Source organism: Peromyscus maniculatus, chromosome 3 (assembly GCF_049852395.1).
Source record: "Peromyscus maniculatus bairdii isolate BWxNUB_F1_BW_parent chromosome 3, HU_Pman_BW_mat_3.1, whole genome shotgun sequence".
Taxonomy (NCBI): domain Eukaryota; kingdom Metazoa; phylum Chordata; class Mammalia; order Rodentia; family Cricetidae; genus Peromyscus; species Peromyscus maniculatus.
In genome coordinates this window covers 73223406-73250827 of record NC_134854.1, presented here as the reverse complement: position 1 = coordinate 73250827, position 27422 = coordinate 73223406, and the positions used below count along the sequence as shown (strand labels likewise).

The 27422-nt window shown below is 45.2% G+C and overlaps 1 protein-coding gene across 11 annotated transcripts in view; it reads left to right on the top strand.

Annotated features, from left to right (window-relative positions):
- Osbpl3 (oxysterol binding protein like 3) overlaps nucleotides 1-27422 on the top strand; it is a 185858-nt gene that overhangs the window by 7084 nt on the left and 151352 nt on the right. For 6 of the 11 annotated variants that reach the window (XM_076566788.1, XM_006982186.4, XM_042273322.2 and 3 more), the window contains exon 2: nucleotides 18743-18826. The exons of 1 other annotated variant lie outside the window; for it this stretch is intronic. The gene's annotated coding sequence lies outside the window, so the exon portion shown is untranslated. Of the gene's footprint in view, nucleotides 1-4012; nucleotides 4123-18742; nucleotides 18827-27422 lie in introns of all 11 variants that reach the window. 4 more of the 11 variants (XM_042273323.2, XM_076566783.1, XM_076566787.1 and 1 more) reach the window with 2 other exon arrangements.

The following is a 27422-nucleotide window of genomic DNA, read 5'->3' as shown; positions in this document are numbered from 1 at the left end:
ATGTTGTATGTGTATACCATGTTTTCTTACCTATTTGCCAGTCGGAGGAGCCGGCGGGTTTTTAGAACACTCCCCTGGGCTCTGCTCACACACTAGTAACTCAGTGGCAATGCCCTTTGCGTCTTGATGTTACACTGTGTGACTTGAGATGGATGCGTAGAAGCATCTGGATAATAAAGCACTTTACTGAAACTGTCCTGTTGAGCTCCTCAAAGAATTTTGGTTTCCTCCTGTGGTGCTGGGGACCTAACCCAGGACCTTTGGGTCCTTAAAAACCTCAGCTCGATTATTTAGACACCAACTCAAAAAACCCATGGTTAAAAGAGAGAGCTAGTCAAGAAGATGTGAACATGGATGCAATGCTATGTGTTGTAGCGTTTGGGTGGGGAGGAAGTGTAGAGAGAATGAGGTGACCAGTGAATGACTGATGGCTTCTGAAGCTGGGCGGTGTGCTTCTGGGGGTGTTCTTGGTGTCTGCCCTGTCCACTGGGCAGCCATTGGTCATTTGTGGCGACTGGACACTTGGGTTCTGGCTATTCTTTACCAAGATGTGCTGTTTGTGTAAAACAATACTGAATTCTGAAGACTGAGTAAGAAAGAATGTAGTAATAAATAAATAATAAAAATATCTCAGAAACATTTTTATCGCTTACATGTTGAAGTGATAATATTCCAAATAATATTCCAAGCATATTAGGATATAGATTCAAAAGTAATCTCATCTATTTCTTTTTATTCTTTTTAATTGATGACTTAAGTTAAAATTATGTATAGGGCTCCCACTATATATATACATATATATGTATATGTATATGTATATATATGCATATATATGTATATATATGTGTATATATATATATATATAGTCTCTCGTATGCTGCAGCTATGCAGTTTTATGTTTGAACACACGTATTAATATAATAATATGTTAAGAAAAGCCAAAGACATTTGAAGTTTTAGAAAGCATAGAGCGGAATATTTTTCTAAAAATCCCTCATATGTAGAAAGTTCCGGGAATGCAAATTCATTTCCAGGTGCTTTGCAGAGGCCTCCAGCAGGCAGTATGGTCTTCTACTCCCATGCAAAAATTTGAAAATTCTTTTAGAATGCCTGAATTAGCAGCCTGAGAGGCTAGAAGTGCTTCTTTGGCTATTTACCAGATTCTTTCAAAGCTAATGAACTATTTTCTTTGTTTTGGAAGATCATAAGAACACAATTGGTGATGTCATAGTTTTTGATCACATTTTTTATACTCCTGAGATGATGCTTCCCAGACCTGCTTTCTAATGGCCTCTACTGAGCATGAGCAGAATATGATGTTAAAGGATAATAATGTGCAGATATAAAGCTGAGAACTTGGTTTCTTTCCTACGAAATTTATTTAGATGAAAGCTGTCACTGTCTAGATGGCTGTTTCCTCATGGAATGAGAGAGGGGGTAATGTATTCAGTTCTTGGAGGAGGTGTGGGCCGGTAAATAACCCTAGAGGAGTCATCCGCTTGCTGAGAGTGGCCCTGAATGGGAAAATCATCCTTATGAGGAGCCAGGAGGGTCGCAGGCTCTCAGTATCTGTGGGTTGCTATTTTATTTCCTCTTTTTGTTGTTGTTGTTAAAATGCTGAAACTAGTTTTTGCAATGTTGTGCAGGCCAAAGACCTTCCTCAGCAGAACATTTTTCCACTCATGTGTTAAGCATGATGTAGTAAAGATTTCCAATCCTGTGTCCTGTGTTTCTGTCAAATATTCTAATGTTCATAAGACATTTAAATTAAAATTTAGGTCTTCTAAAACAAACATTCCTTCTGCCTCATGAGTATTGGGCAATGAGCTGCGATGCTTAGAGGCAAAAACTCAATGACCTATGTAATTCTAATTCACCAGTATCAATAAACTCGAAGTAAATGCCTCTCTACAGTTAAAGCATGAAGTAAGATTTTATGTTCATTCAGTTCATAAGCATTTGTCAGTCTCATTCCCAGTACCAGACACCACACTGGAAACAGGATGTGGTAGGGAATTAGCAGTAGAAGCTACCTCTAGGACTTTACAGTTTAGAAGAGGAGGTAGACATTAAACGGAGAATTCATTAATTACCATGGTGATATGTGGCTCAAAGGGAAAGAGTCTGGATTTTAATTGGGACCCTGGGGAGAAAAGTTCTATTTTCCTGTGGGTCATGATCCAGGCCGCAAAGATCTGAACCCTGGGGAAGAGAAAAGAGACTGTGTGCTGGGGGGATCCTCCTGGGAGAAGGCGATGTGCAGAGTCCTGCCCTTTTGTGTCTTTCAGGTTGCAGGAGGCCACATGGAACTGGGGAGAAGGGTTTGGATTTCTCTTTCTGATGCTATACACAGATTTGTTTATTTGCTAATGGGGAGTGAGTCCAAAGTTGAGTTTCTGTTATCTTTGAAACTGAATCTGAACAGGTCTAACAACCTGGGGACGGATATGGCCCTCACAGTAGCTTCACATAAGTTGCTGGCTCTCAGTCAAGTGTTGCTCGTGAGTCCAGGATCTGAGATGAGGTAGGGGTATGTGCTAGTTATGGTTCTCATCACTGTGACAAAGTGCCTGGCCAGAGGCAAGTTCAGGTAAAAGGGTTAATTTTTGGCTGTCGGTTTAAGGGATATAGTCCATCACCCTGGGGAAAGCCTGGTGGTGGGAGCATGCTGGCCATGTTGTATCCACAGTCAGGAGTCAGAAAGGGATGGATGCTGGTGCTCAGCTCACTTTCTCCTTTTTCTTTGAAGGCTTGAAAATCTAATTAGGAAGCCTACTTGGTTTTGTTCTCACAGGTTTAGAACATTTTAAGCTCATTTCTTATATATGTAGACATAACAGCTTTGTTTCCTTTGGAGCTTGGGAGTCACTAGGGAAGGATCCATGCTGCCAATTAAGGGGCTGATGACCACAGAGAACAGACACCAATGGCATCTGGTGACTGTGGGTGAACTGTGTGTCAGAGGAAAGCATTTGGTTCTGTTACGGGTCAAAAGCTGGGACCAGAGATATATGGTGGCCACCATAGGAGAAGAGTGAAGAAATGCTATCAAAATATTTAAAAAATTAGTATAATAATTCCTGGGGACAGGGGCTGGTAGTGGAGGTTGAGAGAGAAGGCAAAGATGATTCTGTGGGGAAACAATAAAGCTGGAATCTTTGTTCTATTTTCTACCAAAATAAGTTCCAGATGGAGCAAAAATTTACTGCTAAAACAACTAGGAAAATGTGGTAGAACCCCACTTTAGTAGTTAATGGGGATGGAAAATCCTTTCCAGACATGACACAAACCCAGAAACTATCAAATAAAAGGCTGATTCATTGGAATGCACATTCATTTTTTTGCAAGACCAAATCTTTTTACTTGTGTCAAAAGACAATAAAAATTTTAGAGAAGCAGCAGCAAATTGTACTAGACAGATGTGCTTTTATCAGTATATAAAGAGTTCCAACAAAGACACAAAGAGAAAGGCTAGTTACTCTGGAGGTAAAGAATATGAGTGTTTTGTTCATAAAACTGTACAGAGATGACTCTTAAACACATTAAAACTTTAATCGCATTCACAAAAAGGAAACCTTAGTAATCATGTGCTATTTTCCACATGCCAGGCTGGCATATATCACACAGCATGGCAGTACCAGCAAGGATCTGAGGAAAGAGGAGCTCTAATACTGGGTGGAAGTTTGAACTGGTCTCAGTTCTATGATGGGCCAAAATCACAAATACATGCATTCTCTGAATTAGCAGTTACAGTTCTAGGAAGTTTATTGGACTGGTAAAAGTATAAGACTTATCATTCAGTTTTAATATAGGCAACATATAGAATACATAGATGTGTGGTGTACATAGAATATCAACAAAGGGATTGCATGCTATCTATTGGGTAAAAATATATGCCTTTGCAGTTTATTTCATGTGTACCTATGCAGATATGTACACATGCATTTACACATGTGCACGTTTACAGAGCTGATGGGCAGCCGTCATCCAGGGCATGTATGTCTCTTCCTAGGTCCCTGCTGATGACTTGTGCTCCTACATGAATCCATCACGGTGGGAGTAGGTGCACCGTGGAAATCAACAAGCTTGGCAAGTCAGGGTGTTCTTCAAGAGAGCTGGTTGGTAAATATTTATTCCCTTTGTGTATACAAGTAGAAAATATCTTGAAGGATACACAAGAGGTTGCTAATGCCTGCCTCCCCCAGGAATGGGTAGCAGGAAACAGGAAGGTGGTGGTGGGGTTGGAATTGTATCTTTTGCATTTTATTACAAGTAAATGTGTTACTTATTTTGAAATGAGTATACAAAGTAACCAAAAAGTACCTGCAGCGTTTCCGTTCCTTGAGCATGTTATTTATGATGCTGAGTTCCTGTCAGGGAAAGCAGAGAGAGAAACTCTCTTAGGGGAAAGGTTGCTTCTGGTTGTATCAGGCCTAGCTGGAGGCCTTTTCAGCATGGAAATGTCCAGTAGCCACCTGAGAGAGAGGCCAAGCCAGTAACCATATCTGGGTCAGCAGTTGAGTGGATGTTATGACAGCTGAGGAGGTTTCTAAGGGCCGCCCAACCTGTACACCCTCAGGCAGGTCCCAGGAGCTTAAGGAGGATGCATGATGGGACCTTGCGACTGAAAGCCAAAAGGTGGGGGGCGGGGAGGAGGGGAACCAGCCACACGGATGGGAGTACAGCAGCATGATGCTAGTCATTTCTTTTGTGGGGTAGCTACTAAAAAGGAGATGCTGCCCTCTGCGTTTACTGAAAGAATATGACCACATTTAATTCTGACGGCCACATTTAATTCTGATGGCCACTTTCTAGATGGGATTGTTTCCATGCTACTTCTGGAGTCGAGGAGGGTCGTTCTAAACAGGACAGAGCTGCTGGAGTGGTTGCCGGGAGCACAGGACCTTGGAGCAGGGTGCAGTTTCAGAAAATGGAGAAGTAAGGGGAGAGAAAGACATTTCAGGTGACGAGAGTGATGAGCCACCGTGGAAAGCAAGTTGTCTTTTGTAGCTGGAAGGTAGGAATGGAAAGGAACCCCAGGGTGTGCATGGCTGTTCAATTCTCCACTGGCTGGAGACCCACCATATGTTTTGAACAAGGAATTATGTGTTCGCCAATAAGGCTGGCAGTCAGCTGCAAAGGCTAAACAGTACATTCCTGTGTCCATTGTGGGGAAGAGGGACTGTAGGAGGCAGAAAAATCACCATAAAAAGTGAGCTAGATGGTGCAATGGCCCATGGAACAAAGGATGCTGAGGTGGCTTGTACACATCTTGTCTCTTGGTGTTGTATTGTTTTGTTTGTTTGAGGCTGGGTCTCACTATGAAGCCTGGGCTGGCCTGGAACTCGTTTTGGCCCGGTAAATCAGGCCAGCCCTATAAATCATAGAGATGCATCTGCCCTTGCCTTCTGAGTGCTGGGATTAAAGGTGTGTGCCAGCATGCTCCGCTCGTCTCTTGGTGTTTGAGGGAAGCTTGATTTGCCTAGGTGGCAGTATATTTATTTGTGTTTGTATCTGAGAGTAGCTTATAGAAGGGAGGCTCTTTCTCTAGAACACTCTACACGGGAATAAGCAAAGTTGGGTGAATGGTGATTTGTTGACAAATTTCTGGGCATGATTTGTTTATCAGTTGTGCCTGGTAAGTCAAGCTGCACCCACCTCCACAGACATTCACTGCCTCTGTCCTTAGGAGAGGGAGGCTGGTACCAGTGACTCTTTCATCTTACAAGCATGTACACACACACACACACACACACACACACACACACACACACAGAGTGTAAAACCTGTCGCACTTAGGCTCCATAGCCCAGGGTGACCTTAAGCTTGTACATGTGTCATTAAGGGGTCCTATCAGTGATAAGGTGTCAGGAAGGGTAAAGGTTGTAGCCTAAACAAGATTCAGAAGAAGGGACTGCGTGCAAGGAAGGACTTCTTGGTACGAAACTGAAGGTAGCCTACTCCTGACTGGAAATTCCCGTTCTTCTAGTCTTTGGTCCCAGGGCTAGACTTGGGGTTTGCCTGTCGCTCTCAGTTCTGCATGCTGTGGTCCTTTTTAGGGCTCTGAAGCCTCTTAGATTCTCTAGCATCTGCTGGGCTCATTTTTCATAATGCAGACAGGATGTAGGTGGACACTTGCATAAGATAGCTGCCTTTTCTAATCCGAGGATGACACTTTGGTTTACAAATGCTGGGATCAGAGGACAGTGTTTGAATTTCCTCTGTAAAATGGGATGTGAGGCTGCAACAGAGGCTGAGACCCTCCATTCACTGCCAGAGTGTCCCAGGCTATCCATGCTTCAGGAGGTGAGGTCCTGGTTCTTGCTGAGGCTTGTAGCTGGAGAGTTTTCTCCCTGGGTCCTGCCAAAGCCCCGGCAGTCCGACAGCCCACTTATAAAATAAACACAGAGATACTTATATTATTTATAAACTGTATGGCCATGCCAGGCTTCTTGCTAACTGTTCTTATATCTTAAATTAACCCATTTCTATAAATCTATACCTTGCCACATGGCTTATGGCTTACCGGCATCTTTACATGCTGCTTGTCATGGCTATGGCTGGCAGTGTCTCCCTCTGCCTTCCTGTTCTTTCAATTCTCCTCTCTGTTAGTCCCGCCTATACTTCCTGCCTGGCTACTGGCCAATCAGTGTTTTATTTATTGACCAATCAGAGCAACACATTTGCCATACAGACCATCCCACATCAGAGGCTGACTAGCATCCACTGAGGTTTAGCAAGTCATGGTCCTGCCCACATCCCCGTGGGCATTGAGCATTGCTTCTCCTTAGCCCACTGTGTGAAAGAGCTATAGGAAACAAGGACTTGGTGACTGCAAGCTGGGCAAAGGACCCAGCTAGAGGAGGGGAGCATATGACTAGGAAACAGAGATAGGTTTCTTGACTACAGTGCTTCTAAGCCCCAGCAATACTGGAATGCCTAATTCAGATATTGGTGGTTGGGCCCTGTCGTGTAACTTTCCTCTGAGATTCCATCCTGCAGGAAGTTCCTTAAGCCAAAGGCAAACAACTCACACTAGCTTCAGGAAGTCCCTGAAACTGACCAGATTCACTAGGCCCCTCCCTGCCAGAGTAAGCATTAAAGCTGGGAGTCCTTTTCGGATAGAAATAAAGCTGAGCTGCAAAGAAGACTCTCACAGGAGAAGAGCTGCAAAGAAGACCCTGAGACCAAAGCAGCTGCCTGGGAGAAGTGTAGACCAGAGTCTCTTGGAAAGGACACTCTTAGCCGGGTGGTGGTGTGGCACACGCCTTTAATTCCAGCACTCGGGAGGCAGAGCCAGGCGGATCTCGGTGAGTTCGAGGCCAGCCTGGTCTACAGAGCGAGATCCAGGACAGGCTCCAAAGCTACACAGAGAAACCCTTTCTCAAAAAAAAAAAAAAAAAAAAAAAAAAAAGGGCACTCTCCAGTCTGCTGAGCTGCCTGCAGGCTGAGCTATAAGCTCTAGGCTTCTCAGCTTTTGTGAGCCGTCACCTTACTGGGGTGTCCCTTGGTGATGCAGCTGTCTTTGAGTCATTTCTGCTCCTGCTAGTGACCCCTCACCCATATTCCTGTAAGTAACCCCAATCAAACTCATTAGTTCACCACTTTGGCCTGTTACAGGATTCCTTTCTGGGGTGAGTAGACATACGGGTTGCGTCTCCTCAGGAGAGGGTCCCCACCTCTGACTGTCGGATTTAGTGGGGCAGGAACCATAATTGGCACTTGAGGAGGGATCTGATAGAACCAAAGATGAGTTGGGGGAGGAGTGAGTGTGTGGTCCTGGATGAGGATAGCAAGGCATGCTACTGAGGCTGAGAACCCCGAAACGGGAGCGCCTGCAGAGGAAATTCCAATACAGTTGTCATTTCATGTAGGGCGTATGTTCCTGTGCCTGTGTGCTGTGACAGCGTTTTGCATGGTTCTTACTATGGGTAGTGGACATGTACCTAAGGCTGAGCCGTCAGGATTAGGAGTCTCACAGGATGGCAGTCTTTGTCTGTGTGGTATGGGGTGGCATGCCTGCTGGATGAGTGGGGTCCACTCCTGTGAGTATGGAGATGCCCTGAAAACAGGTAAACGTTTAGAGGAAATTTTACAGTCTTTGGGATTATGTGACAAGAGTCGAGACTGTCGGTAGGCAGCGGCGGAGGTTGGCCGGCCTCTGTTGTGTGAAGTTCGTAATGCACCTGAGGCTGAGATGGCAGCCAAGCAGGAACTTGTTTGTACAAAGGACCAATTGCAGCAAGAAGGGGAGGTGCAGCCAGTATCCTCTGTCTTAGCCTCTGATTTGGTAACTAAGTTAGATGAAGAAGCGGATGAGAGAGAGGTAGCAAAAGCCATTAAAGACACCTCTCAAGTCCGACCTTTAGTAGGAAGAAAAAAAAAAAAAAGAGGAAAAATCTGTAGTCTCTTGTGCAGATGGGGGCTTTTGCCAGGTCCAAGGCAAGAAACTAGTGTGATCAAGAAATCCTCAGCACTCGAAGTGCTGGAATCTGGGGGACTTTTAAACCAGCAGTGAATGAGCCTGTCCCAGCTTGGCTTGAGAGGCCTGGGACATGGGAGGGGATGAGATTAGTCTGGCTGCTGTGGAGGCAGAAAACTGAGTCATGTGACTTCCCATCTCTCCTTATGGCAAAGGCTGCATAACCTGAGACAGTCTGAAGAAAATCAATCCCTAAAGGACTGACTTACCAAAGACATACAACACTCAGTTATCTCTGTCAGAATTCCCCATAAATACCAGGTAGTAGAGGATTGTAGAGGAGAGATAAATGCTATTGAGGGAACTAGGAATGAGGAGATAAGCTGTGTTTGAACCCAGGTCACTGGGCCAAACAGAACTATGTTCACAGAGGAGTTCTAGAAAAGGCTCATCCTGCAGGGACCTCAAGACTAGTATGGAGCTTTAGTGACTTTGCTGAGTCCTTTGGTGGGGCAAGACCTCTGTAAAGTAGGAAAGGCTTTGGCAGATCTCAGTGACTTAGACGGACCTGTGGACAGAGTTCATAAAGTGACAGCGCCCCCTAGAGGAGAATGTTAAAGGGTAAAGGCAAGAAAGTGGTCTGGGGGTTCCTCGAAGACAAATTCGACAAAATCTGTGTCGGGCTGGAGTTCCTAAGGAAAAAGCTGATGGAAAGCCACATGGTGTGCCAAGGAGCTTCTGCCTGAGGAGCAGTTCACAGAAGATACCCATGACAGAACAATACAGGGGGAGATGATCAAGCCTGTCCCAGAGGTGGGTAATTATCCCCCCAGACTACGGAGGGTACATTTCCCTCCAGCAAAAGGTTATGCGAGGGGTGGAGACGGTTTGCCCCAGTCAGGAACTCCCCAACAGCCAGGTCTGATGAACAGGGAGGGTACAGGTGCCAACCCAGGGCCACTATGACCCAGGGAGCCAGCAGGTCAAACAGGACCACATTCACCTTTGGCCCCAGGTAGGTCTGAGCAGATAAAGTCAGGCCCGCTGAGTTTATCAGGTGTGGAGAAATGAAGGGAAGCTCCCAGGAAGAGCTCCAGGGTGTGTAAACACAAAGCCTCAGAGGGAAGGAGTGAGGATTGCAGAGAGCTATGTAAGACGGCATCCATGCTGGTAGCCAGCCTTGATTTGTGGAGGAAGCAACTGAGACAGACGGATGAAAACTTTCCATTCTGTATTAGAGCTTGCTTATGTTCCGACTTTAATAACGTCTTCGTTGTGAACTTCTGGATTGCCTGACCCTCGCTGAGAACAGGTTTTGAGAATGCCTCACCAAGGCTGTCTTTGGTGGTTCAGGGTGTTCCTTGTCCTGCCCGTGCCCTGGAAACGCTTTTGTTGTGTAGACTTGGGGCTAACTTCTGAGTGGTTTGCAGACTTGGAAAGCCATTGGCGAGACAACCAGGTACGATGTAGTCATAGGTAGACATCTGTAGTCAACCCCTCCAAGGCCCAGGGATTATTGCCAAAGAGGGGCAGAAGGAATGTAAGAGCTGGAGGGAAGGAGTGGAGTGTTAACAGTTTCTTCCCAGATCGAAACAGTTCACCCTGCAGGGAAGCTTCCTGTTCTCTGCTTCCTGGCCCGCAGGAGGTGAACAGGCTTCCTCCTCTGCCGCGCACTTCCACCATCAGGACCTACTGCGCGGCCACAGGCCCATGAGCAAAAGTGCCCAGTGACTGTGGAAACTTTTCGGCCTTTGCATTTGCTTTTCTCACCACCCCCATATTAACGGGAGATTGACTAACAGTGTGCTGCTAGTTCTTTATTTAATGTCAACTTGACAAGGCTAGAGGCATTCAGGAGCAAATAACCACAGATGAGGAAATGCCCCCACCAGGTCAGCCTGTGTGCGTGTCTGTGGGGCCTTTTCCTGATGGATGATTGATTTAGGTGAGCCCAGCCTCAAAAGGGCACTGCCAACTCTGGACCTGTGCTCCTGGATGGTATAAGAAAGCAGGCCGAGCAAGCCATGGGGGGAAGCCAGTAAGTAGGGCTTCTTCTCCATGGTCTCTGAATCCGCTCCTGCCTCCATCTGGGTTGCTGCTTGAGTTTCTGCCCTGACTCCCGTTGATAAGGAATGGAATGTGGAACTAGAAGCTGAAATAAACTCCTTCCCGAGTAGCTTTTGGCCATGGTGTTATATCACGGCAATAGAAATTAACTAAGACACACAGCTACTCATAACAAAATAATCCTGAGACCGGACGGGTATTAACTTCATTGAACAGGTGAGGAAAATTGGCTTGAGGACAGATGGATGACTCACTCTGGGGGTGAATGGCCGTGCTGAGATGTGGGGTGTGGACTTCGTTATTGCCAGTAACACCTTCCATCCACATGGCCCTTCAGCCCAGAAAGACTTAGCACTCATTGCTCTGCATACGTGTAGACCTTACCCATGTTTGTGTGCTTTACTTATACTCTTCCAACACCAGAACTTAGCCTTTAACTTCAGAAGGATTACGAGTAATAGGAAAGCCGTGGCCATAGTGCAGAGAGCTCTTATCTGCCCCAGCCAAGGTTTTTCTGGGTAGTAACATCTTAATGTTAGTGCACTCCATTTACCTAACCAATGAGCTGGTGTTGGCATCGTAATACTGAATGTCATTCCTACAGGTTTCCATATTGTGTTAAGTTGTTGTGTCTCCTCTTGGCCGAGACAGTTCTCAGATGTCCTAGTGTGCTTTGTGCTGCTATAACTGAAAACCTTAGGTCCTTTATTTATTTATTTACTTTAAATTTTACTTTATCTGTATAGGTGTTTACCTTTGTCAAAGCTGTGTGCAGTGAGACCTGCCGATAGTTCAGAGCTTTGGAGGAGAGAGACAGGTAGATCCCGGGGGCTTATTGGCCATCCAGCCTAGCTGAATCCACTGACTCCATGTTCAGTGAAGTACCCCATCTCAAAAATGAAGATGGCGCACAATTAAGGAAGACATCTGTTATCAATCTCTGATCTGTACACTTGTGTGCATACGTACACACATCTGTATACACACAAATAGGTACATAGAGCACACACAGAGATTAGCTTATTTATGAAGAGGAGAAATTTATCCTTGTATAATTTTGGGAGACTGGGATACCCAGGATCAAGGTGCTGCTATCTGTTAGGGCCTTACAGCACCCTCACACAGGGGAAGGACCATCCAGAGAGTCTACTCTTGGAAACCCTTTTAAAAAACCCGTTCACAAAGGCTCTGTTTTCATGACCAAACAGCTCCCAAGCCTGCCCTCCAACTTTGAGAAGGCTGGCCTGTGCTTTATGGGATGACTGCAGGGCATTTGGTGTTGCTTATGTGTTTGAGGAGGCAGGCTCACAGAGGTCAAGTGGCTTTCTCATGATGCCCTGTGGAGGGGATGTGCTGCGGTGACTTGTGTTTCTGTGCCTGCCTGGTGCAGCCTCACGGAGTGGAGACCTGTTCTGTCTCCAGAGGGCAGAAGATCTGGCTAAGCGTCCTGGCATTTGTCTGTATGGAAGATTTCTCTTTTCTTTCCTATTTATTTTTTTTAAATTCTGTCACTCAGAACTTGCTACACATCACTGTGAACACATGCGTGTTTATTTTCTACTGATAATCCAGGGGCACTGGGTTTACTGTTTTCTAAGTTTCAGCCATGAGGAACTTCATCATCTGACTCCCATTTGCCTTGATGTAAGTCTGTCATGTGACTTTCCTTACTGGTGTACTTTCTGGGGCTACCAGGCACTCCAGGGTCACCTTGTGCACTCTCTGTCTCTGCCCGGGAGTCATCTGCCTGTAAAGTTGGTCCTGGTTTATCGAGTCGACCTTACCACCCATCACCTGGATCATGACCCACAGTGACAATCGCTGATCTGTTTGTCCCATCCCCATGTTAAAGAGAAGAAAACTGGACCTCTGAAAGAGGCGGCTTATCTGAGACCACTCTCAGGTGGCCAGGAGTACGTCCTCGATGTCCAGTCCTGGGCCCTTTATATAACTGTGTTTCCATTGAGGTCCAAGTTCGGCATAGCACCACACCACCCAGGTCATTGTGTGAGCCAATCAGATGGGAACTCCCTTGCATGTGCTCAGGGCAGGGTCAGCAGAGACAGAGGTGCTGGCACGGTCTGTGTGGAGGCTGCCGACACAGATGTGCGCTCTCTAGCCTGAAGAGGATTTTGTAATGCGAACACCTTGCGAACACGCCGACTCTGAGTACGGATGCAGCTGCACCTGCGGCGGGATTACCCACATGACTGGCCAGGCTTCCGTGGGGAGGTGGGTCCAAGAGACGCTTTAGATTCCAGCGCATTCTTGTGAGCGCATCTCCTTTCCACCAAAGAGGGTGAATTTGAGAGAGAAGTGAATGCAGGCAGTGAATACACCCTTTGACTTCATCCAGCGAACTTCCGGTAGCCACCAACGCTGAACTGAGCAGGTAGACTTTCAGTGTCCCCAAACCTGGAGCAACTTGGTAATAGGATCAGCCATACATATTCACTCATACCAAGGACATTTTCCTTTTTAAAGATTTAAGTTAGATCTTATTTGTATGTGTGTTTTGCCTGAAAGTATGTCTGTGCATCACTTAAGTGCCTGGCAGAGCCCAGGAGAGGGAGTCAGGTCCCCTAGAACTGGAGTTACTCACAGTTGTGAGCTGCCATGGGGGTTCTGGGAATTGAACCTAGGTCTTCTGGGAGAGCTCTTAACCACTGAGCCATCTTTCCAGCCCCTGACGTTTTTCTTTTTGAGTGAGGAAATAATATCGGCACCCGAAAGTTCCTTAGATTCAGAGGCTAACACAAGGCAAGCTTATTTGATATTGATTTTTCAGAGTGTTCCATTTCAGAAGACTTCTGTCTTTTATTTTTATTATTTATGTTTATAATCAAGGGTGGACTATCTGGATGAAGAATCGATCCTTTAAAAGTTTTGAAAGGAATGAGGAAGCAATAATGTTTGAGGCCATTTGTTTGTAAATGAAAGACAACCATTTAGTATCAGAACAATAAAAAAAAAAAAGCTTTCACAGCAGTAGGGATCAGCTTCAGGTAGAGAAGGTTCTGGGTGCCCCAGCTCTGCTGCCCGGCTTACTGACACAGTCTGTCTGTTTTCATCTGGGTTTGTTCTCAGACAGGCTTTCTCCGGAGGAGTGCCTCTTAGCAGTCCTGCCCAGGGAGCAGCGTTGGATCCATACTTGTTGGGGGGCTCTTGATTGTTGCCTGGGTCATGGACCTCATCCAGACCAGGATTATCAGGGAAGGCACTGGCCAGGCAAGGGTCAGACGTGTGCTATGGAATTACGGAAAGATTGAAGCGCTAGTATCAAAAGGAGGAGTTGGCAGGTCATTTCTGATTGATTCTGACCCCCTTTAGGACAGATCCTTTACTACTGGGCAAATGGATGTAACTTTGGCTCTTCCCCTTTTCTTACATAGCATGCTTAGCATAGATCATTAGATTAAAAATTTGCACAAATCAAGAACTATTAGTTCAGGATTTGAAAATATTGTAAAGTTTGAATGAATGAATGCTTTGCTTTTCCTCGTTGTTACTCGCCTTCTGCAAACGTCACTGTCTCTTAGTGACAGACATCTAGGGATGTGACTAAAAACATGGCTGCATCTTCTCTCCTCACCGTGGAGCAACACCTACCTACTTGAGGATGCATCCATGTAAAACGAGTTTGGTCCATTGACTGATGGGAGCTGAAAGGAATCCTGTGTGGATTCCAGTTAGTCTTAGGCTTGGTACCTCCTGGTACAGCAGGAAGTGGAGGGTCACCTCCTCCTGGCGGCTGCCTGGGTGCACAAGCTTGTTCCTTTTCCTTCCTCCTGAGTCCTGTGGGAATCAAATTCAAAATGAATTAACACCCAGTTCAGAACAGAAGCCTTTGGGTCTGGTCATGGCCTCAGAGCGCCTGTTATTTTTATATTTCTTAGCTAAATATGGACAATATTTTTTTAAGTCTGTCCTCACTGTCCCTGCATATTGATTTTGTTTTATCCAATTTCTCTGCTTATTTTAAGCCCCGCTGGCCTGGTTCATAACATCATGTCTTTTTGTTTTGTTTTTTTTTTTTTTCCTTTTTCTTTTTGAGTCTTCAAAATAATTGCGTCTGGGCTATGGTCAAGATTCACAAAAACCCCTTTGATTACATCTCTCATTCATTTATTCAGCACCCATGCCTTTGTATTTTGAGAATATTTTTAGAAACCTAATGAGGCGGAAGGATTTGTGTTTCATTTCCCTTAGCTTCCCTCTGTTCAGACACCTGCGCTTGCCAATAATTACCACTCCCGTGGTTCAAATTCTTGCTTTCTCTGTCTGTTGGGCAGTGTTTTAAAACAATATTGGGGGAAAGCTGGGTGCAGAGGCATATATCTACACCAGAAAAAATAGTTTTTTGTTTTTTTTTTTTTTTTTTTTTTTTATTCCTGGTAGTTCAAAAAAAGATGCCTCTAAAGAGTAAAAGCTATTTAAGTACCATTTTCAGGGTAGTATAATATTGTCTTTTCATCTTTTTCTATCACCCTTACCTCTATAGCCCACCTTCTTTCTTCATCTTGTTTCTTAATTTAAAAAAAAATGCTATTTGTGACTCCTACTTTTTTTCAGAAGTAGAAAATTGCTTTGTGTGACATCTCTTGACAGTGGGCTCCGGGGTCAAACCAGTGTGAGCCAATTGGGTTTTGCAGGTGGGTGACAGTCACCACAGCATTTAAAAAGCATTTATTCACGAAAGCCATTTCCAAGAGAACGTTCTCTTTTCTAGAGGGTTAGCCCATTTCCCTTTATTTTAGGTAAAGTTTTCATTGAACTGTAACACCCATGCAGAAAAGCATGAAGAACTTAACAGATAGCTTAAAGAGCTTTCAGGAACTGGCTGCATCTCTGTGGCCAGTATCTAGAGTGCGAAACCAAATATCATGCTTCAGAAGCCCCACTCCCTGTCCCACAGAGCTGTAGTGCCATCGGATCAGCTCTGCTTGGCCGGGCAATAGGGATGTAAATTGGATCTGCTGTAGGCTATTCTGGTCTGGAAGATTCACTCTGTCTCGGTGTGCCCTTGTTGTTTGTTCATTCTTGATGCTGTTAGAATTCTGTTGTCTGATTATGTGAAAATGTATCCATTCTACCTCTGATATATGTATGGTTTTCCCCTCGCGGGGGTGGGGGTGAGGGCGGGGGTGGGGGTGGCAGTGGCCCGTGTTGCTGTGAGTGCTCCTGTCCATGGCTTTGGTCACCACACAAGCACACAGCTCGAAGTAGAGTTGTTAGCCACAGGTTCATATATGTTCCTCTGAACGGGGTTCACAGGTGGTTGTGCTGGCAGACATTTCCTCTAGGAGCACGTGAGTGTTTCCGTGGCCCGGCATCCGTGGCTGTTGCTGTCATTTCTTTTCGGCCAATCTAGTCACTGTTTAGCAATAGCTTGTTATTTTTAAATTGCCCGACCTTGCTTTAGTAAAGATGTTCGTGATCTTTTTGAAGAATTGCTGGGCCTGAGCTCAGTGGATTAAAAAAATATTTTAATCTCAGTTGTGCCCCTTAGTCATTTGAGTCACAGCCAATGGAAGATTTATTGGTGTTTATGGAGTTGTGGTGTCACGAGTTTCTAGATCTTGATCTTAGTTTTCTCAGCACTGGATTTGTGATGTTGTTTGGGACATTTAAGAACACATATCCAAGAGGTTTGGAGAGGGGCTTAAGATCATTACTGTTCTTCCAGAGGATCTGAGATCCAGTCCTAGCACCCATGTCAGGAGGATCCCAGGTGCCTGCTAGCTCCACCTCCAGGAATTTGACATCCTCTATTGGCTTCCTCATGTACCCCACACATGTGGCAAACAAAAATAAAACAAATCTCTAAAAAAAAGAACATATATACCATTATACATTCATTCTTCAAATCTTCCGCCCCACACCGGAGTGAGAATGATGGACATGGTGGAGGATGCAGAGGTGAAGGAAACAGTCTCCATCCCAGGAGGCCCAGAGGAGCATGTGATGATGCTGGAGCAAGGCTCAGGAAATGCGCCCTGGGCATCCGAGGAAGGCGAGGATACAGGGGCCTCTCCTGAGCACTGACATGCCTTTGCATCTGATTGTCACACAGTTTTGTAAGTGGAAGGAAGGAGTTTCTCTGAAGTGCATCCGTCCATGTCGTGCTCCCCCCTCCCCCGTCTCCCCCGCTTAGGAGGTAACAACTGCAGCGTGGCTGCTGTGTAGGGGGATCTAGAGGAAGAAAGTGAGTTTTCTTTAAAAGATGTATCTTTATTTGCTATTTGTGTGTGTGTGTGTGTGTGTGTGTGTGTGTGTGTGTGTGTAGGTGTGTATGGAGGTCAGAGAACTTGGTGGAGTCTGTTCTCTCTTCCGCCTTTGTTTGGGTGCCTGGGATGAGTTCATACCCATAGGTAGGCTCGTGTGGCAAGTGCTTACCTTGCTGGGTCATCTCACCAGACTCAGTCTTAGTAATGTTAAAAGAGAAACTAATTATTTTGCTTGTATACATATGTGTGTGTATTTGTGAGTGTGTGTGTCTGTGAGTATGTGTATGTTTGTGAGTGTGTATATGATGTGTATTTGTGTGTGGTGTGTGGTGTGTGTGTGTGTGTGTGTGTGTGTGTGTGTGTGTGTGTGTGTGTAGAGCAGAGATCGATGTGGGATCTTTCTCCATCATTTCTACCTTCTGTATTGAGGCAGGGTCCCTTCTACCCGAGCTCACTGACTTGTCTAGTCTAAGTACCCAGTGTGCCATGTGGATCTCCTGTCTTTACCTCTGGGGTTGCAAGCAGGCCACCATGCTTGTGTGGCGTTTGTGTGGGTGCTGAGGATCTGACCCCAGGTCCTCACACTTGTGTGGCAAGCCCTTCACTCACTGAGCCAGCTCGGTAACCCTGAGAAGCTAATTTTTAAATTTCTTTTAATTTTTGAGATTATCATGTAATCACACCTTTGCTCCCCTCCTTCTCCTCCCTCCAAACCGGTTCTCCAGTATACTCCTTCTTACTTCTCAAATTTGTGGTCCCCTTTTCCATTAGTTGTTGTTATATACATAAATACAACCTGCTCAGTCTATGTAATTAAAAAAATAGAATTCAAGGTATCATTAGGAGAAGCAATCGAGATACACAAATACAACTTCTCACTCTCCCGTTGGCTGAGAGTTGGCCTCCATTTTGAAGGGACTGTGGGTAAGTGTGTGGACAGCCTGCTCTGGGCTGGTGGTGGGTCACGTGCTTCAGGCCTCTCTGGAGGGTCATCTGGAAATCTTCTTCCAAGTTGCAGATGCGCATCCTTCTGACTCAGCCGTTCAGAGTGTGCATTGTGCCTTACCCTGTGCTCAGCGTGAGGACGGCTGACAGTAGAGACTGTAAGTTAGGAAGTCCGTTCCTTCAATGGCTTCCCGTAGAGCTCGTAATTGCTTAAGACAGTTTCCTGTCTCAGGCATCTCTTTATGGTTCAAGCCTATGAATGTGTGGAACAGTGCATTGTGTGGTGGCATTTATTTAGAAGTTAGGAGAACTGTAATTTTTTATCGGAAAGAAAACAGAGATGGCGTTGGTTAGGAGAGAAGTGGGGAGGACAGGAGTTGGGTTGGGGTGTCACTCTGTCTTTGTACAGTTGTGGAGTTTTGAACCATGTGAGTGAGATCCTGCCCCTCCCCACACGGAAGGGAGGAGATTGCCGCGGACTTTGAATGGTAGTCCAACCACTGATCTGTTAGCGTTCACAACATCCCCTAGAGCGCGGTCTGTCTCTCGATCTCACCGCAATAACTGGACGAAGCAACAGTTCCTGCTGCTTTTCAGAGAAGCTATCTCAGACCCAGTTTTTAAAACAATCTGCATGAAGTCGTTCAGTGGCCGATATTATAACTGAGGAGATTAAGTGGACTGTTCAGGAGGTGACTTCATTTACTGTGGACGTATTAAGGGATAAAAGGCAAAATTCTCAAGCACTTTTTAGGTCAAGTGAACTCATGCCAACTGATAGGAACGGTCGGAGGCTTATCAACGATTTTCTCTAGATCGATGTCTGCTCACCTTATTACCACCACGACCCACTCTCAGCTCTTCAGCCTACATTAGGGCTTGGCTTCCCCCTCATTATCACCAAGCAGCAGATTTGGAATTCATTAAGAAGTGGTTGAAGGTGCGATGGTTTTTTGCCTACTGCAGTGTGTGGATGGGGACGGGGGTCTCCTTAGAACTCTAATCTTTGTTGATGGGAAAGGGGACAACTGGGTTTCTTCCCCAAACCCTAGAGTGGTGACAGTTTGTTTTTCCTTTTCAGGTCTGCTCTGTCTCAACGAAGACCAAGAGGTTAATGCAACATTGATACACCCCCCCCCCTTTCAGAAGCACCGAGCTTATTCAGGTATGGTCACTGGAACTTTCTAGAATGCTTTAATGGCAGGTCTACTGACTTTGGTATTTGACCTTAACAGCACTGGGCAAAGCGGATAGAATGTAATTAATTTCAATTATACTAATGAGCAACCAGAATTGTGGGAGGTGCTCAGCAGCTTACCACTTTCACTGGTGAAACAGATCATGAACCAGGGACTGGAAATGCATAGAACAAAGGGAACCTCTTTTAAATGGATTTCAGCCAATCGGAGGACCACCAGGAGGAGAAAGTGATGCTTGGAGGCTGGAAGAACTAAGAGGAGAAAATCAAAGTTTTTCCCTCTAAAGAAACAAAATAAGCCGGGCGGTGGTGGCGCACGCCTTTAATCCCAGCACTCGGGAGGCAGAGGCAGGCGGATCTTTGTGAGTTCGAGGCCAGCCTGGGCTACCAAGTGAGTTCCAGGAAAGGCGCAAAGCTACACAGAGAAACCCTGTCTCGAAAAACCAAAAAAAAAAAAAAAAGAAAAAAGAAACAAAATAGTGTATCTGTAGGGAAGAATGCATTTTCATTCCTGTGAGGAAGCTCTGTAAGTAGTTTAAAGATAGATGCTAAGGTCTCAAAGTGCAAGGAAAGTTAAGATTTAAGGGATGGGCAGAGTGTCTGAAAGTCTCCGTGAGCCTTGCCTTCAGTGGGAGCTTATCATGTATTGGTGACTGTCTGTGGGATTGTGATTGCGAAATGGTGAGCAAGCAGGTGCTATGGTTTTATCCTTTAGTTTTTATGACTACATCAGATGAGCAGGTGGGGGATAAAGCCAGGGTGGAGAAAAATGATGAAGGATTATATTTTAAAACTTAGCTGTAGTCTAGTCTGATTGGCTGGATAGTTTAGGTAACAAAATAATTCTATATGCTATATGGTGCCCAGACGTGGCTGCGTCTGGAAAGAATGGAAAAGGATTGGTGTTCTGGGGGTGTGGCCGGGCCAGTGATCAGCCTGGGACAGGCTTGACCCTCCTTCCCTTCCAGGGAGGTTTTACTGAAGCCTTGAGATCCAGTGTGTGACACTACAAAGTAGGTTCCTGGGTGATGATGAGAGTCACCCCCCAGCTTCATGTCCGGATGTTGACTGTGGTTCACTCTTATCCCGGGAAGATCAGAAAGTGTTTATCATGGAGGCTGCTCCTGGTCTTGGTAGAAGTGGACACATTAGTGATGTAGAATGTGAAGTGGGAATTACACTCTGGTATTTGCCGATGGGGAAGCCAGTGGGTAAGTTGGAGGCAGTTGGGAAACTGCCTGATGTCATAGCTACAAGTGCAGGATTTTCTCAGTAGGGTTAGGAGTTAGTTTGAGTGAAACTGCCCAGCAGTGGACATGCTAAATGATGTTGTGGTTGCATGTTTAAAGAACATCCATTCTGTAGATATTTATCGTATGTCTGTGAATTCTGTGCCCTGTCCCTTGTAGGTCCTAGGAATGTAACAGGGGTGTGTGACCTTCACATTATAAATGAATAGGTGTGTGTGTCAGGTCTAATAAATGCTATGAAGGACTTTAGAGAAAAGAGGGCCAAGCGTTGACATTCAGTTTTAATCAGGATGGTCAAAGGTCTCTCTACTAAGGGGCTATTTAAGCAGAGATCTGAAGAGATCAATCATATGTCTCAGAAATGTCTGATTATTTGGTAGAGGAAATAAAAATGCAAGCCCCAAGGCCACTCCAAAGGCCTGCGCTCCAGCCCAGAGCCAGGGACACTGACTAGAACATAATGTTTATAAGGAAAGAAACTACATCTGTCTTGTTGATGAACATTATGTCCCTAACATGACATCCCAAGACTTACTATATTTTTGTTGATGAAGTTCATGAATACCAAAATGGCACAGGAATATGAGTACACATTCTCATCATGGGAAAATTCTAGTTTTTTACCTTATTGGTAGTAATCATCAGCTGGGAAATTTGCAACTGGCTTTAAGAAGAATTATGAATAAGAGTTAAGAATTATGAATAAGAGTTACAACAATACTTTAATTAAAAATAACTTGTTAGAAGCATCCTCTGTGTCTGGTATTGTTAAATGCTGGCAGTGTATATGAGTCCACAACACTCCTGTTCCACAAGGCTTTCTGTGTGTAAGACACATTGCAGAACTTTAGGTCACGTTTCCTTACCTGCTGTGTGGCCATACCCTCCTCTCTCTCCTCAGATCCATCCTTTAGCACCTTAGCAGGGACTTGTGTGATGCTTCTTATGGTCTTGCCAAAGACCCTTCAAAGTGTCTTTTACTCTTATAAGTCTTATTTTTAAAATTAATTTATTAATTTAGAGATAGTGTCTCACTGTGCAGCCGCACAAGCTTGGAACTCTCTATGTAGGTGAGGCTGGTCTTGAACTCACAGAGATCCACCTTCCTCAGCCTCCCAAGTGCTGGAATCAAATGTTGGCCGACCATGCCTGACTCTACCTTTATAGTTTTTAGAAACATAATTCGGTTATTATGTTCCTGCTAAACTTTTCCAGTTTTGAGACACAGAATGACTTTTATTTTTCTAATATGCATGGGTGTTTTGCTTACATGTATGTCTGTACACCATATGTGTGCCTGATGTCTGCAAACCCAGAAGAAGGTGTCAGATCTTTTGGCAATGGAGTTACAGGTGGTTGTGAGCTGCTATGTGGGTTCTGGGAATCAAATCCAGGTCCCCTACATCTCTTCCAGGATCTTCTTGCTGTATCATAACATTGCAGAGAGCTTCTCATAGCAGGTCAGGACAAGCACAGTAGGGCTGTTCTCTCTTCTTATGCGGTCATTAGTAACTCTTACTACCTCCTCCAACCCCAGTTGCCTTTCTGTAGTCTGCCTTCAAAGAACAGTAACCTGAATTTCTAGATTGTTCCAGAATATTCAAACTCAACCTTTGCTTCTTTATACTGTACTGTAAGATAGACTTTAAGGTATTATTATTCTTTTTATTTATTTTGGTAGGAGGTAGGACAAAGAGGTGTGTAGGAATGGCTAGCCCTATATCTGTTCCTGTATCAGTTACCTTTTGGCTGCTGTAATAAAACACCATGACCGAGGAAGCTGGGCTCATGGTTCTGTACAAGTGAGTGTCCATCATGGCCAGGAGGCATGTAGCAGGTACAAGTGGGTGTCCATTATGGCCAGGAGGCATGTAGCAGGTACAAGTGAGTGTCCATCATGACATGGAGCAGGTACCAGTGAGTGTCCATCATGGCCAGGAGGCATGTAGCAGGTGGCAGGTATGGGGTGGGAGCAGGGAGCTATGAGCTTTTACTGAAAACATGAGGCAGAGGGCACCCTAGATGTGGGGGCAAGGCTCTGAACTCTCCAAAGAGCTCCGCCCATGACATGCTGTGCACCTCCTGAACTCCAGATAGTGCCACCTGCTGGAGACCAAGGGTCCAAATGCCTGGAGCTTTGGGGACCCCCAGGCCCCCACAGTTCTTTCTGTTGCTGTGATGAAGGACATGGCAGAGCAGCTCATGGGAGGAGGGGTTTGTTTTGGTTTTAGAGGGAATTCACCCTGGAGAAGAAGGCGTGGTGGTGAGAGTATGCCAGGCGGCTTTCTCACATTTCTCACATTCCGTCTAACCAGGAACCAGAGAGCTCTAGCCTGGAATCAGGCCGGCACATCCTTCAAAATCTTCTACCCCAACCCCATCCCTTAGGGGCCTACAGTACCACACCCCAGAGGGTGTCTGACTTCCTAAAATAGTGTCACCAAGCTGGAGACAACTGCTCAAACTCTGACCCAGTGAGGCCACGTTTCTTTTTTTTTTTTTTTTTTTTTTTTTTTCAGAAACAGGGTTTCTCTGTGTAGTTTTGGTGCCTGTCTTGGATCTTGCTCTGTAGCCCAGGCTGGCCTCGAACTCACAGAGATCGCCTGGCTCTGCCTCCTGAGTGCTGGGATTAAAGGCGTGCGCCACCACTGCCCGGCCACATTTCATATCAAACCATAACACATCCTCTAATTTTGTTTGCTGAATTGCTGAGCTATGTGAGGGACTGGCTAAAAGTACTGAGTTCATGGAGTGGGGGTGGAGAGAGTACTTACCTGTCTAAATAATTTCTTTGCAGCTGATATGCCCAGGCTAAGTGTGTCTCTAGTGACTGTTTATGTGCATCCAAGGCATGTAAATAGTTCTCGGCAGATGAATAGCTCTAAAGCCTCCATCATTACACAGACGTTTTAGAGCTATTTGGTTGATGACTTACCTTGGGACACGATATCCTTATGGAGAAAGGATTAAAAGGTAACTGTCATTTGATGAAGAGAATAATAACTTCGTGTCTAGAGATACTTGAATTTGAGTAATAATAATAATAATGGCAAACCCGACTGTCTGGATACACAGATCGTTAAGCAGTATATGGACTCCTGGGGCTGGGGAATGTGCTTCACCTGAGTCACTGTGTGTTTGAGCATTGTTGTTCATTTTTTTCCCACGAAACCTGTGGTTTTTGGATGAAGCAGAGTGGAATAAACGCTGTGAACGTGGAAGAACGGTGTTTGTGAGGGAAACTTCATGCATCTGTGTGAGCCTTCCTGTCCCCACTCCCCTTCCCTGAGTGTGGTCAGCATCTGAGGAAGCACCGGGACGGTTTTTCTTTCTTGGCTCTTAATTTCTTCATGGCTTTTTGTCTCCAGCCTGGATCCATGCTGGGCCCTAGGTCAGGTCATGGAACGTTTAAAGGGGTGTCCGGCAGCACTGGCCGTTTTTTAAATGAAGCCTCATTGCCTTGGTCTAAAGTGACTTGGAGTTTTCCTTCCTTCATCCATCCCATCCATCTTTGTGTTGTTTTTAGCATTTATTGAGTATTTGTACTGTGGCGGGGCCTGCAATAGGCAGTGGGGTTAGTCCCTAGCACCCTCCCTTCCCCCAAATACATTCTTGGCTCTGAACCACTTAGTCAGGATGCAAGCTTGCTGTTTCCTAATGTGCTTAATTCTTTTTTTTTATTTTCTTCTGAGAATCTATTTTGTTTTCATACTGAGAGCCATAGCAAGCACTTGCTTAGTAAATGTCTATTTAAGGGGAATATTAAGAGTTTGGCTGTCATTCAGCAGACACTCAGTGCCTTAATGGGAGACCTTTAAACTCAACTTCTGAGCAGCCTTTCCTGCAGAGATGGAAATAAGGACCTGCTGGCATCGTTTTCCTGTAAAGAAGCATGGGGGAAGAGTCATTTGGTTTGGAGGGCTAGGTGCTACCTCCCCAGCAGAGCTGACAAGGGCTGCATCTCAGGAATGTTGTCACAGCATCTCAGGAATGTTGTCACAGATGGTTGCCTAAGTAATTGAAATGTTGAAGGGAAAGTACTCCAGGGGTATGATATCTAGAAAGGCCAGAGGTCAGGGAAGGGGGTCAGGGGTCGGTGTGTTTAGGGTTCCATCTAATGACTGTGTGTTGTCAGGGCCAGGGAACCCTGGTGTGAGCTAGCATTAGTCTCCATTTTGTAGATGCAATGCCCAGACTGGAGAACATTGTAGGATTGCTCCATGAATTGCATTGAACTGGGGGAATAATTTGAGCACTTAATGTTCTGAGGTGGCTTATGGAAGAACACAATTCATCCAATTTCAGATTATTCTTCAAAGATACTAACAATAATTAGTTTGGACATGAAAACTTAGGCTATACTATCTGGTGTTGCCAGTGTCTTAGACCGAATATCCCAACACTTGATAACAGCTATTGTGATTAGTGGTTACGGACACTGGCTAAATCTTGCACCTTCCACTTCCCCATCCTTAAAGCCAAAGGTTGGACCCCTTAGGTTTTGCTAAACTTCTTAGCTCACCCCTTACTAGCCTTGCTGAATAGAACCGTGAGTATCAGTCTAGTGTCTGAGTGGTTCAGGTGTCTCTCCAATACATCAGTCCTTTCGGAGTTCCTTGTTCAGAGTTTGAACAAGTAGCCCAGAGAAGGACCCCCCCCTCCCACATTCTCTCCTGTCCTTCCTTTTCATTGTTTTGTGATACAGAACACTTAATTGAATCCTGAAGAAGCGTGGCCATCAATGGTCCCAAAGCTCCCTCCATCCTTATTTGTGTCAGAATGAAGTGAAAACATTTGAGATCTCTGGCGGGGTTCATTCACTGCAGCTGACTGTGCTGTGGGTGTCCCACCTGGTTCTGGAGATCCACATCAGGCCTGTGTCTAAAGTGTATGGCCCTGCTTCCTTTTGTTTGTTTAGACCAAAATTAATAGGAAGATTCTCTTGCGAACCATGAGGGTTATTCACCCAGGCATCCCCGTGTGGTGCTTTTTTTAAAATCAGTTTTTACCTGGAAGAAAAGTAAAGAACATTTCCTCTCTGAGCTCAACACTTTCTGGGGAATAAGAAAAAGGAGTATCCATGTGTAATCTCCATAATAAGTGCTCATGTTGGCCTTTGTAGGGCAAATTTCTTTCCCAGCTTTCATGATGTTTTTGAATTTTATATTGCACACTCCTAGTAATGGGCTCCCATGCATGTATTTGACGTTAGTGTGACTTGGTTCGCCTCTACTGTCCACACCCACTAGTTAACCATAAGGGATACGTGAGGTTCAATGTAAGTTCTTTGTTCATTACTAAAATATGTATTTTTGCTTTTTACTTGAATGAGTAGTTGCCTTTTGTTTGTTTAGACACCAGAGAAGTAAACAGCCTGAGGGTGAATTTACAGTCAGACATCAGAAAGGATGTCCACGTGAGATTTTGACTTCTTCCCAGTTACAGGTGACTTCATCTCTATCTTCTCCATGTTCTACCTCCTGGAACCACAAGCCCTGGGAATAAATAATAAAATCTTTAAATTGGGGTTTCACATAGAGAAATTATTGACTTGAATATTAAATGAGCAGCTGGTAATTATGGGGGCCATGTACATACAACTTCACTAATGAAGTCCTAAGAGGGCTGGGACTGCGGCCCAGGTTCAGACCCCCCAAAAATAGAAATTTAAGGCTTAGCTTTGTCTAATGGGAGGTTCAGAAGTGCTCCTGTGATTGTGTGACTTGACTTTTAGCTTTCACGTTGACTTTAAGTTGTGCTTTGTGATGACCAGATTTCATGACTTTGCAAAACCCAGCAGAGTAGACCTGCTCTACATTGCCGCTCTCTTTCCTGGTGTCCTTATCATTGTCAGCCAAGGAATTGAATGTGTTTTCTTGCTGAACTCACTGTTTCTGCTTTTCCCTTTTTGGGAGCTTTGGTGAGTTTAATTTTTTTTTTTCTGTCTGCCTTGGATTTCATTTGTTATGACTTAAATGACTACCCCCCCCACACACACCGTGTGTGTGTGTGTGTGTGTGTGTGTGTGTGTGTGTGTGTGTGTGTGTGTATGTTTTAAGGTGTTTGCTTTTTTTCCTGGTAAAGAAATAAGATGTGACAAAGTTGTTTTCCATCTCCTTAGGAACTTTTGTGCTGGCTCTCTGTACTGTTACAGAGTAAATGATTTTTTTTGGCCTGGCATAGGAAGCTAATAATTGACAATGGAATTCCTGTGGAAAATAGATCTCACACTCCAGGCCGTTGACTTGCAAGCAAGCATACCTTTGACTCATAAGGCATTGCTTGTTAAATGGTCTTGATGGAGGCTGGGGCTTTGTCTTGGTTCCCTCAAGTGTGCCCTAGTTTGGTTTCCTGAGAACAGAGCCCAAAGCGAGGGTTGGAGTGCAGGTAGTTTTTGTTTGAAAAATGATCCCAGGAAGGTGGGGTGAAGGGGAGGGGACAGAGAACCGTTGACAGCAGAGTGTGCTGCGATTCTGCCCCTGGGTTCCTCTCTCTTCTTGGTGGGAGCTGGAGCATTTCCAGCCACACCGTAGCCCTCAGTCGGGCTGTGCTCTTGACCACTGCATTCCCGCACTTCTGGGCTGGGCTTGCTTTCTAGCTAGGTTGGCAACTCTGTCCCAGAGAAGAAAAAAAGAGAGCCGTGCTGCCTGTGGGGAGAGCTTTTGGCCGAGGCCATCCTACTTGGATCCCCTCACTATGGCTGCGGTGGAAATCAGCCTGGCTGATGGGATAAGATAAGAGCCACCCTGAGTATCTGCTCTCACTAACCCCCATGAGGGTGAGTGTGTGCAGTACAGCCAACCATTCCACGGAGCCCAAACTGTCTTTATTAGAAGACCACCACTCACGTACCACTCAGAAAGGAAATACACAACCTCAGATGAGAGAAATGCTGATTAGTAAGCCACGGTAGCCATTAATGGTGTGACACACCCCATATCAAATATTAGGATGTGGAAAAAGCAGATTGGAGAACAGATGAAACGTGCCGTAGGGTAGGTGATAGGACACTGTGCTTGCGTGCCTGCCTGTCTTGTCGTGGAAAGATATTGGAAATGAATGAAGTGTTTTATCATAGTGTGTAAAGCACGATTGCTCTCATGTGACGTAACATTGGTAAGTTGTAGGTGGATTCACAACCATATTGCAGACGTGAATTCTCCCCTGCATGGTGGATTTGCTAACAGTGTTCACAGGTGACAGTGTGCATGGTACCATGAAGCTGAGAAAGAAGTAGACGTTGGGAGAAATCACAGTTTATCAAGCCTTTTAGTGAACCATTGACAAGGTATGTGGGTCAGGTGTAAACCTGG